General features: G+C 51.4%; 1 protein-coding gene across 2 annotated transcripts in view; it reads right to left on the bottom strand.

Moving 5' to 3' along the window:
* Positions 1–12,001, bottom strand: part of UST (uronyl 2-sulfotransferase) — a 266,361-nt gene that overhangs the window by 76,545 nt on the left and 177,815 nt on the right. The gene's annotated exons all lie outside the window — the stretch shown is intronic.

Here is a 12,001-nt window from a genome sequence, read left to right as displayed (position 1 = left end):
GATTCTCATTTAAAAAAAAAGATTTTATTTATTTATTTTTAGAGAGAGGGGAAGGGAGGGAGAGTGGTAGAGAAACATCAATGTGTGAGAGATACGTTGATCAGTTGCTTCTCACATTCCCCCAGCTGGAGACCTGGCCCTCAATCCAGGCATGTGCCCTGACTGGGCATTGAACTGGCAACCATCTGGTTTGCAGGCCAGTGCTCAATCCACTGAGCCACACCAGCCAGGGCATGATTCTCATTTTAATAGAACTTTTTATCAAGATCATTGTAGATTCATAGTTGTATGTGCCTTGAATAAATAAGTGATACTATCATAATAATATCAATAGCTTACATTAAATCTAGGCAAGAGAAATAAGAGTTTTAAGCAGTGGATGACAATGTCAGGTTTGCCCACGGGGCACTTGGACAATGGATAGGAAGGAGATGAGCTGGAGACAGGTTGATCGTGCACGTGGCTTTTGCAGGTATCTGCGTAAAAAGTGATAAGACCTTTATTGTTTGACCACTGACAGGGATTGATCTGAGAGAAGTTAAAGGGAAAGAAGCAACAAGCTTTGCAGCCGGGCACTCTTATGTCCTGCCTCATGACCTCTTGGCCACTTTCTACTCCAGCCACGGCTGCAGCCACAAGATTCTCGCAGAAGCAGCCTGAGAGCAACCCTGCCTAGGCAGCTGGACACATCCCGTGCTTTCTGTTCCCAGTGTGACACCCATAGGAACCCATGTGGCATATACACACACGGCCCAGGTGACAGGGAGGTAAGGCTCTGTGGGGCAAACCGGACAACCAAGGAGGAGACAAATAGATAAATGTTCTTCTGGGCGAATCCTCCACTGTCCTCAGAGTGTCCTACCAAGCTTGGGTCTTAGTTTCCCAGGAGTGACCAATGTGAGGACACCCCTCTTTATTGCCCTTCCCTGTTTCTCTCCCTGGTCCTCCATTTGTGGCGTCACTGTCCAAATTTCAACCCCCTTCATCCGAACCCTTGCCTCAGGCTCTGCTTTCAGGAGGACTCCAGGCTAAGGAGCTGGCTAGGGTGGTTGGGGGTTGGGGAGAGAGAGCAGGCAGAGACGACTCCAGAGTCTGGGCAACAGACCAGGGCGGGTACCGCTCACTGATCACAGAACTCAGGAGCAGACGGATGTCTCCGTGTGTGCTAGAGGCAGGAAGCGGGAGCATATGTCCGTCTTGCCACAGCTGTTCCCAGCACAGTACCTGGCACGTAGTAGGTGTTCAAACTATACCAAAGTGGTATGTGCAAGCGGGAAGAAGAGGCAAACATCACTGGTGCTCTGTACACTTTGCTTCTGGGGGCTGGGCTGGGTGTCGCCCAGGAAGCAGTGATGGGTGGGGGCTAAGGTCATAAAAGATGAGGTCCTATCCTCAGAGAGAATTACATTTTCATTAAGAATGTAAGGCCTATACAAACATGAAATAATGGGAAGGATTTATGAAGCAATATATTAACAAGTCAAAAATAAATATGATCCACAAGGAGCTCTAATTACCTGCAGAAATAAAGATGAGCAGCAATCGACGTCGGCTGAGGCTAACCTTATTGACTGGCTTTAGGTCGCTTCTGTTCATCTTGCAGGGTCGTTACCACCAGTGGTCAGATAGGGAATGGTCTCATTAGATCTGAGATTTACTGTCATCAACGTTTCTCCCATCTCTTATTGAACTTGGTAACTTTGTTTTACACATCTGCTGATTCTTTCTCTAAGCCTCCCACAGGTTAGTTTATTTCAAAAACTGGAAGTGATTGGTTAAGTTTGTAGGGTGCCAAGGGGCAGCCATCTCACTATAAAAAGTCACACCAGCGCTACCTTCCTCTGTAATAGGAAAGGAGTATAGACACATTTAGCTGAATGTTGATACAATTCCATTGCTTTAACTTTGCAATATGAAATGCTGAGCTGAGCTATTTGTCAAAGCCTTATTTGTCATGCAGTTGAGTAAGCGTGGGTTCAAATTCTTTCATTCAACCACGAAGAGGGTTTTGGGTCAGAGAAACGGTGGCCCGTGCCTAGAGGCTGCACAGTTCTGGAGCGGGCTGTCCCCTTCGTTCCTGGCTGCCTTCCTAGAAGATCAGTGGCCATGTCACATGGGATACAATAGAAATTCTCATTAAATTCCTGCCAACCACATGCCTTGACACTCATTAGTCAATCATGAGACAGAACTCCAGTGGTGTGCTAAGTGTACTCTGCAAAAAGAGCTGATTATGCACCAGGACCATCCCAATTTGCAGGCTTGTTATTCTGTAACTATCGCAGGCAGTTACATTTGTAACTATTATGACAAGCATTTCAGGAGATCAGGAGTCTATAACGACCGTTTCTGTGGAAGATGGCCCTGCACCTCCGAGGCACCCCACGTGCTTTTGGCTCCCCATCCCTGGACACCCATCCAGCTGTTGCCTTTTAAGGACGTGGTCACGCTAACATCCACTTTGTGCTCTGTGCTTTATGATGGCGACAGATGGTCAGCCATTCCCTCTTCTTAGTTTCTGGTCTCCTGGTAATCAAAAGTATTTAGTCATATAGGGATGTATGTCAAGAAAGCAAGGGAAAAAAAGGGCTTAGTCTTGTCCTTCAATTTCCAGCCATTAGAGGGCAAGGGTGCTGTAGCGAACGGATTCTGAGAGTTGTTTTGCGAGAGCCCGAGAGAAGCACGCAGTTTTCCAGTTGCGCGCTACCTACTCCAATTTACATTTGGAAGGAAAAACTGCCAGCCTTTTCATGTTAATATTGACATTTTCATAAGTACTTGCAATTAGAACTCAAGCTGAGATTCCAATAAATCTCTCAGATGTCTTACACTTACTTTTCCTGTCTGTCTTCAGACTTTGCAAAATATTTTTAAGAACACGTTTGGAGGTCATCCTGCCTTTGGGGAGTTTTTGCTGTGTATGCTAAACAGCTGAGAGGAGGGAAAAAAATTACCATTTGGCAAAGCGAATTGAGGACAACAACAGAGGTATGCCAGGTTTTGAAAAAGAAGTATAGGGTCTGAAATTTAAAATTTTGACCTATATAAACAAAGTCTTTAGTTTTGCACTTTATATAAAACTTCATAGCATCTTGGTAAGCAAGCTCTCTGACTGCATTTAAAGAACATTATTTTGAAGAACGTTTCCTGGCTGCAGGAAATGTAAAATGTAGTTCTATTCACCTGCGTCTTTTGATTGAGCATTTATATGTACTTGTATGAACCGGCCTGCATTTAGAGTGACACATGTCTTTTTGAACAGATGACAAAGAGATTCCAAATGCCTCACTGACCAAATAAAAATATGGCCTCATGCTGAAATATTTCACGTACTGAAGTGCTCACCCTCTCTGGTTTATTGCCAAAAGCACAGGCTCCTAAAGTGAGATCTTAACTGTACAGTGTAATGTACTCTTTGACTTCTGAATAATAAATATTATCCACTTCAATTTAGAAGAAAACCTGACTTAAGACATGTGCGGAGTGTGCATAAATACAAGAAAGCTTACATTTTATCTTCAAACATCTTTAGTGACATTTATTTGCACATGCCTATTAAAAGCCTAACAAATAGAAAAGGGGAGGGCAAATAGAGCTTTTCCCAGATGGGCAGAGGATACAGAAGGTAAGCTTCTAGAAGGTATTCAGGAGCTGTGTCCGTCAGTGAGAACAGCTCCTGCTAAAACAGCCCAGAACTGGTTGTGTTACTCCTCAGTAGTCCTCCACCTCAGCTACACATTGACATCACTGCAGGAGCTTTAAAAATAACCCCAAAGCCCAGGCTGTACCCATGACCACTTGATCCAGAGTATTTGGGTGTGGGACACAGTCATACGTAGTTTTTAAAGCGCCCCCCCCCCCACTCACGGTAATTCCATGAGCTGCCAGGCTGAGCACTGCCACCACCACTACCACCACCACGACCACCACCACCACCACTGCCGCCGCCTTGGTAAATAGGAGCCACTGTCCCAGCTGAGTCCCAGCGAGGAGGCAGCTGTAGCCAGGCCGCTGACTCAGTGAGGGGCGGGGGCCCGGGACGATGAGCTCAGCTGACAGGTGGCCGCCAGCAGGATGCACCTGGCCCTGCTCTGCAGCCCTCGGGTTTGATGCCCCTGACGGGACCTTCCTCCGAGAAAGCAGGTCAGGCGAACCCGATTTGGCAGCCAGCAGAGCACTGTTGCTTCCCCTCCTTGGGACATCTGGAGAATTGCTTCAGCAGCCCAGAGCGCCTGGCCGCCCTCAGCCCTCTGTCCCAGCCAAGCTGGGCTGTTCGCTGTAGAGCAGGCTCAGTCACTCAGGCTTCTGCCCAGACACTCCGCTTACTGGGTCCTCTGGACCCTGACCCGTGCCTTCAGCGGCATTGTCCATCAAGGACGAGCTCCCGCCTGGACTCGGAAACCTGCCCTGAGGACCCAGAGTCCCACTGATCTCTTTCCTTACCTGAATTCTCGGGTTGTAAGTGTCTGCACCATTTATTTTATTTTATTTCTTTCTTTGCTACTTCAATGTGCCCCCCAACCAATGGCAATCTCTGCGCTGCAGAACAGAGCCATCGTCCCTCTCCTTGTTGGCATTTGACCTTTCAAGTCTGGGTCTTCCGTTGCTAGCCAGGCAGTTAGCCACTGGGAGGGCAGCGAGGGGCCTTCCACTTGTTTGCAAATGCTCCCCCAGCCTGCTCTGCCCCCACCCGGAGCTGCTGCGGGAACACGGTCAGTGCTCCACACATCGGGCCCCCTGGCGTACCTCGTGCCGGGATCACAGCCGTAGCCTCCGACTGACCAGCCACCCACATACACGTGGAGTCCTTCTCTACTCTGCATGTTGTAGCTGACATATAGTTTTCAAAGTGTGAAAGTTTGGGAATCTCATGTAAATGTGCCCCCTTGTTTTAAATCCTTCAGGGCCTCCCCAGTTCTCTTTCACAGGACCCGGGAGGTTCGCCCGAGCCCTGCCTGCTCACGTTATAAGGCACTCAGTGCTCTCCTTCTCCCTCGGCCACCCTGCACCAGCATCTCTGCGTCTTCTCCCCGTGCGCACTGTGCTCCCTCCTGCCACAGGCCCTTTGGATGTGCGGCTCCCTATCACGTCTCTGACCCATAGACTTGTCACCAGTCCCACTCTATGCCCGGACAGTGCCACATCTGTCTGCTTTCCAGAGTGTGATGCAGTCTCTATTGTGCAGAACACATATTGTGCAGAACACAAAGACATGCATTTGTGTGGTTTGGGGGTTAACGCCTGTTTGCACTCTATGAGGACAGACCCAGAATCTGTATTTGTTCCATGTTTTATCCCCAGGTCCTCCTATAGTGTCTGCCACACAGAAAGTACTAAATCTGTATTGAGTGAAGGAATGAATGGTAAATGAAAGGATGGATGAATGAATGAGTCACTAGTAGAAGGGGAAAAAAAACAAATGCATGAGTGGCCACTTGGTTTTGCAGAGCAGGGACAGGAAAGCCACAGGGTGGTGCCACTGTGCGGCAGCATGGCATGGTGGGGAGATGTGGGCTCTCCATCTGTGGATGGACCAGGCCAAGTTCGAAATGCCTGTCATGCTCACACTGTCATCCACAGTCCCCTCAGTCCCTGCTGAGGAAGCAGTCCTTGGTGATACCATGGCAGGCAGATAATGGACCCCAAAGATGTCCCTACCCTTATCCCTGGGATGTGGGAATATGGTACTTTGTGTGGCGAAAGGAATTCTGTAGAGGTGATGAAGGGGACCATCATTGAAATGGGGAACCTATTCTGGATTACCTGGGAGGCCCAATCTAATCACAGGACTCCTGAGATGTGCAGGACCCTTCTCACCTGGGCTAGAGATGTGCGATAAAAGAAGGAGGGAAGATGCGAAGCATGTGGGACTCAGCCCACCCCTGGTTGCTTTGAAGGCGGAGGAGGGGGCACACGTTAAGGAGCGTAGATGCCTCTAGAAAATGGGAATGGCGCTCGGCCGACGACCGGCAAGAAAACAGGATGTCAGTCCTGCAACCACAGGACACAAATTCTGTCAACCACCCCAGAAAACAGAGATGTGGGGCTTCCCCTCCTGCCTCCGAAGAGGGATCAGCTGTAATACCTGCACCAACGGATGCTGGGAGGGTGGATGAGTCAACGTGGGCACAGCACGCTCATCTGAGACATGCCACACACGTGGCTGCTGCTCTTTGGTGGCCTCGCGGCTGGTGGCTGGCTGGTAGCACTCTGTTCTCTCCTCACTGAGCTTGCCATGCTCTTGTGGTCTCTCCTTCTCCCCCAAACCTCTTTACTGTGTACCAAGCTCCTCCAGCCTCTCCTCCTGCGACACCCATCACCTTCTCTGTTGGCTGGAAGCCCCCAGGATACCTGCATGTATTGCTAACCCCCAAAGCGCTCCTTGCTTCCAAAAACACCTGTGATGCGCTTTCGGCACACCTCAGGAATAGAAATCTCAAATACATTCCTCTCCAGTGGGGGCTCCTCTGTCCTCTGCAGAGCTCGCCCGCCCGGCGCGTCAGAGCGTTCCGGCCCCTGCGCACCGTTCCTCCCCGCCCCCGGGGGTGAGTCTGTGTGACTTCTGCAGCTTTATTGCGCCCACACTGGCTTAGGTTTCCAAGTAAATACACGCGGGACAAAGGCATGCCAGCAGGCGGGGATCAAAACGATCTCCAGCTGTTGGGAACACAAAGAGAAGCAGTTTCCTTGGAAATGGATTCCCGGGGGACGGGGTCTAGTGGGGCCAGCTGAGACTTCAGCAAAGGTGGAGCTGAGGTTCAGGGCCAGGCCCCCCCGTGGCCTGAGCTGCGTGGGAAGAACAGCTCCCACTGGCTCCCCGGCGAGGAGCAGAGTCCCCACCCTCCGTAGGAAACACGGTGCCCGCAGGTCACATGGGGCCACCGACAGAGCCAAGGATGGACGCATCGTGCCAAAACACATTCAGGAGAGCTTTAGCTTTCAGAGCACTTCTGTGCCGAGTGTTCAGTCTATTCTCCTGCCATCGCTATGACAGAGGCAAGCTGGGTCATATGGGCCCATTGCGCAGACAAGGAAGGCGAGGTTCGCAGAGGCTGCATCACTGGCCGAGTCACCCACCTAGCGTGGCGGAGAAGGGAGTATGAGCACACCATGTCCCAGGCCACTCTCTCGGCCTCCGCCCCCACGCCACATGTGAACAAGTTGGAGACACAGAACATTACCTTTTCACCTTTGAAGATTTGGAAAACACAGATATTTACTTAAAAGAGCAGAGGATCCAAATCTCTTATTTGTTTTCTTAATTAAACATGGTACATTAGGGACAGAAGCAAAGCCTGAGCTTTTTTTATTCACAGGACAGCTTCAGCTGGTCAGAACGGAGTGGAAATTTCCAGAAGTGAGTATTTCACATACATACTTGCACGGCAAAAGAACACTCAAGGTCCAAAACGTGCAAGCAGATGGAAATGCACAGGCTTCTGAAAACCTTTCCTGCTCTGGACGGTTTCCAAGCTTCTCCAGAACCCAGTGGGCCAACATGATTCACTGAATTCTTTATAAATTAAGAAGCTGTAAATTATGCATCTTTTCTTTTAAACATGCATTACTTTCCATCTCTATAGCCAAGCTGAATAAATACTATCACCATGGCAGTTTTCTTCCTGGAAAAATCTCCTACCCTCTCTTCCTGCTCTTCCTGTGGAGGTCGTCTGGGGAAGGGGCCATAGGGTTCAGGTAAGGAGCCCAACTCGACATTGCTTAGCGCTTGCCTCCTAAGGCCGGGGTTTCGGGCGAACACCTAGGCCCAGTCACACCCATGCAACCAACCGCCCGAGTGGACACGGCAGTGCGAGAAACCCAGTGTCGGGGGACTCAGGGACGGGAAACGGCAGTGGCTTCAGCAGAACGAACTGCTCTCCCTCGCTCATAAATCACCGCAGTTGCTTTTCGTTAGCAGTCATTCACTCTTTCGGCAGTGAGGTGCTGTGTGCCAGGTGTTTCTCAGCCCTGGAACGAAAGACGCCTGGACTCCAGCTGGGGAGGAGGCTCAGGGGCCGGGACGCCTGCGAGTGTGGCTGGGCCCGGACCTGCCTCACCTGGCGGTTCTCTAACCGGCTGGGGAGGCCACCGCCTCGGCACCCGGGAGCCGAGTTTCCAGCTCTGGACAGAGAGAAAATGAGTCTTTTCACAGTGCGGCTGCTGTGAGTCGAATCAGTACCTATTCTAGTGATAATTCATCTTAAGGTTATTTTTTTTTTGGTAAATACAAATGAAGAACGGTTTGGAAAGAAATGGACACTTTTAGAAAATCTAAGTGTTCCCAGAAAATATAAGGAATAGCTTATGTAAGATGTTTGCATACTTGGAAGAAACAATTGCTATAACAGCTATTAGGGATGTAAAATGTCAGACAAAATGGTTTTGCTCAAAAAGCATGGAACTTGGCCCAGTCCTCGTCTCCCTTTACCATCCAGGACGTACGACACGAAGCCCAAGGGGTCAGACAGTACAGTTGTGGAATCAGGAGGCCTGGCTTCCACTCCCGGGGGGCCCCGAGGCCACCCCTCGACCCAGGCCCCATCCCTGCACCTGTGGAGTGAGCTTCTTCACGACCTCCCGGGGCCCTGCAAACCCTAGGATCCCTTCACCCTCTTCCATGTTCCTCCAAACCACCCAGCATCTGAGATGATGCTGTCCCCCTGCCCCTGGCCCCCTCCCCCCACCCCGGAGCAGACTCACAGGCCCTGGCCCTCTCTCAGCTGTATGCTAAGCAGCTCTGCGAGGCTCAGGGCCAGGAGCAGAGCTGCCTGATTTTTGGCAACTGGAGAAAGCGAGTGGCTTCAGGGCACTGTGATGTGGGATCATGTGAGTGTGTCAGTAGGCCTGTCTCGGGCCAGCCCCGTGACTGTGTATGTGCACGTGGTGTGCAGGGAGGGGCTCTGTGGCATGGTCCCCGAGGGCGTGGTCTGCCATGCCTGCCTGCTTGGGAGAGGGGACACCCTGCAGGTCCCCTCTCAGGCCCTCAGCCTCCAGCAGGGCCTCACAGAGGGGGAGGGGACGGTGGTCTCCTCACAGCTGCCCTGCACCCCACGGAGACACAAACAACACCCTCTTTTGAGGCAAACAACTGACCACCCAGGCCTGCCAAAATGAGGACAGGCTCTGAAAGGGGGCAGTTTTATTTCAAGGGCTTAATGGGGCCAAGGAGATGAAATAAAAAGTTTTATCTATTAAAAAAAAAAGGCAATAGACCTTCTTCTTCCAAATAAACAAACTATCCTTTGAACGAGAAAACAGCTTCCTAACAGGGTCAGGCTGGGGCCAGACTATAAAGGAGTCACGTGTCCCTCGTGCCCCCCCCCTCACTCCCTGCTGCTTCCCTCCGTGGCTCTGGGGAGCCCACTGCTCTCCTGCTGAGCCTCACCAAGGAGGGATCCATGGGCTCAGTGGACACGGGCCCTTCCAGGACACGGTGCTCACACTGAGAAAGGGGTCCCCTGCCGGTCTCTCGAAGGGTGGGATGCCAGATGGGGAAACTTCCCTGGAATCTCTCAGATCCCACCAGAAATTTTTGAGGTGCTGGCTGCTACCAGCACCTCAAAAATGTAAGTCTTGCCTCCCCTACCGACTTTCAACATTCTATGGGCTTTCAAAAAAAAAAAAAAAGATCTAAACCATTATTTTCCTCTTATGTTTAAAACTTCTGTCAGCAGTGACTACAACTTCTTGTTTGTGTGAGTGTGTGAAGGCTACGCTCCATGAAGTCGTTTACAGGATGACAAAACTCGAAGGGGTAGAAAGACTTAGAAAACTGCCCCCCCCAACTCCTACATTAATATTCGGTTGCTGTCTATTTAATTTACTAAGGAGAGTGCGACTGAGGTCTCCCGCATTTTAGCCCCTCATCTGGGGGTACCAGGGACACAGATGGGACTCTGATCCTGTCTTGTCCCCAAAGAGCTTACAGACTGGAGAGGAAAGAACGTAAGGCATTTCATCACCCGGAGAAACGACGTGACCGGCGCAGAACTCGGTGGGCGCGCAGGAGGAGCACACCAGGGCCTCTCCCGTACAGCAGCCGTGTGGGTTGTGTGGTGCATTTACAACCCTGGGGTCTCCATCCCACAAATCACAGTGTCTACGGAGCCCCCTGGAAACTTCGAGTGGGGCGGAGCCTCTGAGACCTCCAGGACAAGCAAGCATCCAGGTGTCAGCGACTCAGAGGTCTACAGAGGGAAGAAGGAGTCCCCCCTCCTAGAAAGAAGGGGGAGCGCTGCTGGGCATGATGGAGGGAGGCACTGCCTGCTGCGAGAAGGGCTGGGCTTTCTAGTGGGGATTCAGGGGAACGAATCACCGATTCAGGTGTGTTCAGTTCGGGTCATTCGTGTTGTTCCCCAGCTCAGAGCAACTGCCCTGCCTCCCAGGGCCTCACGTGGCCTGGTGCCTCCAGCCCTCCCCTCTCTCAACTCGCCTCTGCCGCTGCCCTCCTTCGGTGCCCCCGCCCGCCACTGCGTACCACCGTACCGTTCTCCGGGCTCAACTCCGAAGGAGTCACACGAGTCAGGGGCCCACTGCAGGCCCCCACTGCACTTGGAGGGGCTGTGCTCCCCCCGCTAACAGGGAAGCGGCTTCACCTCTCCTTCTAGTAGCTGCTCAGATGCCACATCTTCCGGGACTCCCCGGACCCCCTATGAACAGCCTTCCCCCACCCCTCAGGCATTCCGGATCCCCAACGGTCCCCCGCTTTCTCACTTTTCACTGTCCGGCCGACTGTGAATTCACTGACATCAGTATCTGAAGAGCCGGATTCATCAGACTCGTTTCCCTATCTTCAGCTTTCTAGCATCTTCTGCTAAAACTTGGTTCTAACTTCCTCCATCCCGAGATCAAATCGGGAACTTTGAAATATATTTTGAGTACATGGAATATGCTCTGTGCTTTCAGAAGATGGTAGAAATGCTAATCAAGACTCAGTAGAAATATAAAGATCATCTGGGTCGACAATTATTCTTCCTCCAGCCAGTAGTTCTACACTTTGCATGCATACTCATCACCGAATGGAAAATATACAGCCATACTCGTAATGTGCAGATTGAAAAAAAAAGACTACGACCATCAAAACTAAAACCACCTACAAAATATGCCATCACATGACTTCACTGGAGCGTCAGGTAGTTGAGCAAATGCTGCGTGGTGAGTGAAAGGCCTAGGTTCCGCTCTTGGCGCATCCACAAACTATAGCCAGCGCTGGACGCCACACTTCTCTGCATCATCCAAAAATCTCCCACCCTCCAAATGCATACTTTTATTACATTTTTAAAAATTAAGCAAGGAAGTGGGAGTTTTGACATCGTACCAGAACTGTGCCGAATGCCACTCTTCCTCAGTGGCCAGGACGCCGCTGCAGCCCGTCAGCAGCGGGTGCGGGCGCTGTGCCGGTTTCCAGCGTGGGAAGGGACGGGCACGCTGGTCCCTTTATGACTTTCTCCTCTTTCTGTCTGTGCCAGCAAGGGTCTGAGGGACCCCAAAGGGCTCCTCAAACACAGAGACCAGGGTTTCAGGCTCCCTAGCACCAGGCTCTCGGCTACTCGGTAAGCTTTGGTCAATTTAGGTCACAAAGAGGTGAAAAGTGCCCCTTTCCATTCTGGGTTTGTCCCAAAGATGCACGTCTGCCTTCTACTTCTGTTACCAACATGGCGCCCCAGAAACAATGACCGAGGTCAAAACCAACATCCCCCTGGAGCTGCGGGTCCCAAAACAAAGTGCATAAAAAGCGAACCATTTTTCCCTGAGATGACCTGACTTTGTTGTGCTGCGGTGGGAAGAGCCCTGGACTTGCAGTCCACGGGCCCCAGAGACCGTCAGCTCCGGCCTCGCTGGGGGCATGACTTTGGCATGCCCCCATCCTTCTGGAAGGTCGGGGGCTCACCTGAAACAGCCCTCCCTCCTGGGACTGCCTCGGGAATGGAGCGGGGTGAGGTGTGAGAATACGCTCCCTGCCCTTCCTAGGAGGGACCGCTTCTCCCTGGGACCTCGGTGC

This window comes from Phyllostomus hastatus, unplaced genomic scaffold (assembly GCF_019186645.2).
Source record: "Phyllostomus hastatus isolate PE091 unplaced genomic scaffold, TTU_PhHast_1.1 phas_contig_40, whole genome shotgun sequence".
NCBI classification, from domain to species: Eukaryota; Metazoa; Chordata; class Mammalia; order Chiroptera; family Phyllostomidae; genus Phyllostomus; species Phyllostomus hastatus.
The sequence above is the reverse complement of the archived record's forward strand: the minus strand, read 5'-3'. Positions and strand labels throughout refer to the sequence as shown.